Here is a 3,141-nt window from a genome sequence, read left to right as displayed (position 1 = left end):
GGATAACTGATACCTGTAATTTCAAGCGTTTCAATCGTGATGCTTTCATTGAAGATCTAAATAAAGTTTCGTAATCATTGATAAATTCCTTCGCAGACGTTGAGGATGCATGGGACTCATTTAAACAGCTTTTTGGTGAAGTCGCCGACTCCCATGCCCCAAGAGTCTGTGTTCAAGTCAGGGGACATAAGGTACCATGGCTGACACGCGAGGTGAAACAACTAATGAATGAAAGAGATCACTTTCATAATCAGGCATTGAGGACAAACAATGAGCTTCATTGGAGCTCTTACAAGCACTTACACAATGTCGTGACTTTGAAGCTCAGAAAAGAGAAACAAAGATATTATAATGAACAGTTCCAGGAGACAATAACTTGCCATAACCTCTGGAGTGCCGCAAGGGGCCATCCTCGGACCCCTGTTATTCATTGTCTACATTGATGATTTACTACGTTGTGTCAAACACTGTTCTGTAAATATGTATGCTGACAACACAGTTTTATTTTCTAACTGCATTACCATTGGTTCAGGAAATGAGGGGTCAGAAGATGATGATACCCATAAAGTAGATGACAAATCTAATACAACTGTGACAACTACCAGTGATGCTAACAATCATGCAGCCAGTAATTTTCAACCAACAAAAAAGCCCAAGTTACAAATGAAAAGAAAAAGTGCACGAAAAAATCAGGATGTTGCAAATGCAGAAGTGCAAGTTCTCCAGTCGATATGAGAAAAACTTGGGCAGAAGCAAACACCAGACTTCAAAGATGAAGATGAACTGTTTGGTGCCTTGATAGCTTCCCAAATGCGACAGATAGCACCTTAGTGAAAAGTTGTTGCTAAATTACAGATTTCAAATATTGTGTATCAAGAAATGTTAGCCCTATTCAACTCAATGCCTTTGTCTTACACTAGGGGGAAAGGATCCTGGAAATATCCTCAACAGCAGATGCAAGGGCTGTATCAGGCACAACAACATCAGCCTCAACAGCAGCAGCATCTACAGCATCACAGCTTCCAGGATAGAGTGGTCAGGAATCAGAACCAAAAGCCATTTCAGATTCCTAATCTGCTAGAACCATGAGAAGTACCTCTCATGAAGCCTGGGTAACTTTTCTATCAAAATAAGTCTCTGAATGGATTTCTTAATGATCTTGAGCAGGGTTCTTAAGTATTTCAAAATGTCTTGAGAAGGGTGTTGTTTCAAACATTTTGATAACTTTCACCAAAACATTGGTATTCTTTGAGTTTCATTGTCCACTATTTTTCTTTGGGAGGTATGTAAATATGCATTTCATATCATCCCACAACAAATTTTTTTGCAGTTAAGACACTAACTCTTGAATTTAGAATGTCAGAAAAGCACACAATATAGCCTAGTGCTGATTGACTTAAGTGCATTGATGCACACATTGGTAAAGTTGCACAGCTAAGCAAAATCTCAGCAGTGTATGTTAAGTGACTTGAGATTTTGATGTGGCTTCTAAACCACAGCTGATAAAAAGCTTTAGGTTTGATAGTATCAATACATCATTTGCTTGGTATCACAGCATGTAGATTTTGGCATTATCTGCAAAAAATTGCTCATATTTTAAATGTGATAAGTTGAACCGATACACAAACCTGGAAAAGACCCAGGTGAAATGTAAATTATCAACATAAAGCATGTGCATTGGATTGCTTGTGGAATTGTTTTGCATATTTTAAACAGCTGAAAACATTTATGAAGAAACAAACAAAACTACAATAACTGTCAATTCTGATGTGTGGTGGAAGAGACATTCTCTCAGAACATCTTAGCTTTGTCTTATTAACGTACCGGTGAGTGCAGTTATTTTGCTTTTATTACAAACGTTGTGTTGTTCTTTTATAGGCAAAGGTTACACATGTAATGCCACCAGATGCAATTGCATTAAATTTAAAATTGAAACACATTTGAACATTGTTTTACATTATAAATGAGTTCTTAAAGTATTAGACTAGAAGAAGGGTAACCTCTGACTGAATCAAGTTTAGGTGCTCTCTGCGGTAAACATATTGTAAATTAGACCCAGTGCAAAAGCAACTACTTAGTGTAAAAAATATACTTTGATTCTTTTATGTTGATTCAAAACACCCCATGTGACCTTGCTCACAGGGAGCCAATTTTGCATCAAGTCTATGAATGCCTTACTTGCCCTATAATCATCATATTTAACTTTATGAATCTAAACAATGCTCTAACCTTTTTTTTTTGTATTTTGAATGTTCCTCTAGTGTCTCCATTTTGGTGAATAAGCTATGGTAGACGTTCTGTTAAGTTTAAGAATTCCGTCAAAGCTCCTAACACCATATATGAATTAGTGTTCAGAGTAGTTGGTTATAATTTTCTGATAAGTCTTTTTTTTTTTGGCAGGGGAGGGGGGTGAGGTAAGGTGCTGAGAGGTGATGGCGGACTTAAATGAATGTTATACAAGATCTACAGCATGAATAAGCTAATTAATACATTAAATAGACCTGACACAGTGTATTTTAATAATATTCTACAGTGCACAAATGGGACCGTATGTATCAACGTATGTATTCCCATTACCAGGAAACTGCACCTTGCTCTGAGTTAACATAAGCTTTCCAGGCCTCTCTCACTTCCATAGCATAATTGTGATATCTTAAGCCTCTTGTGGAGGGTAAGCTGCAAAGAGCACCAGACCCTTCATCAGCTGAAGTGATTCTGCGCCACTCTCCTGGTAGAGTATTTTCTGAGCCATCAAAGCTGTCCACGAAGCCAGCTGGGCAGTAACAAGCAGTATCTGTCTGCCTGAGATAATTGTGCAAAGCAACACTTGCTTGTCCAATTTACTGCACTGTGTCAACTTTCACTTGAATTGCTCTACGAAAGATCCTCCATCTTGCCGCAAGGATCCCAAAGCAGTTCTAAATTACTCTCCTTGCGCCAGACAAACAATAATTGAATATAATTTGCTCCTCTTTAATATTCTTCCCTGGATAGGGAGGCAACAGCCAGGGTTTAAGCACAAAGATTTCATCACCTACCAGGAAATAGGGAACAAGAGGTAGGCTGCATCCCAGAAGACGGTCTGGCTCAGGTATTGATATGGACCCAACCTCAAAGGCTTTTCCCATTTCAAAGTTATTA

At 38.2% G+C, this 3,141-nt stretch overlaps 1 pseudogene; it reads left to right on the top strand.

Moving 5' to 3' along the window:
• Positions 1 to 480: 480 nt before the first annotated feature.
• On the top strand, positions 481 to 1,176 carry LOC131773910 (uncharacterized; annotated as a pseudogene).
• The last annotated feature ends 1,965 nt before the right edge of the window (positions 1,177 to 3,141 follow it).

Source organism: Pocillopora verrucosa, chromosome 13 (genome assembly GCF_036669915.1).
Source record: "Pocillopora verrucosa isolate sample1 chromosome 13, ASM3666991v2, whole genome shotgun sequence".
Classification (NCBI taxonomy): domain Eukaryota; kingdom Metazoa; phylum Cnidaria; class Anthozoa; order Scleractinia; family Pocilloporidae; genus Pocillopora; species Pocillopora verrucosa.
Note: the sequence above shows the minus strand (reverse complement) of the source record. Positions and strands in the feature narration are given on the sequence as shown.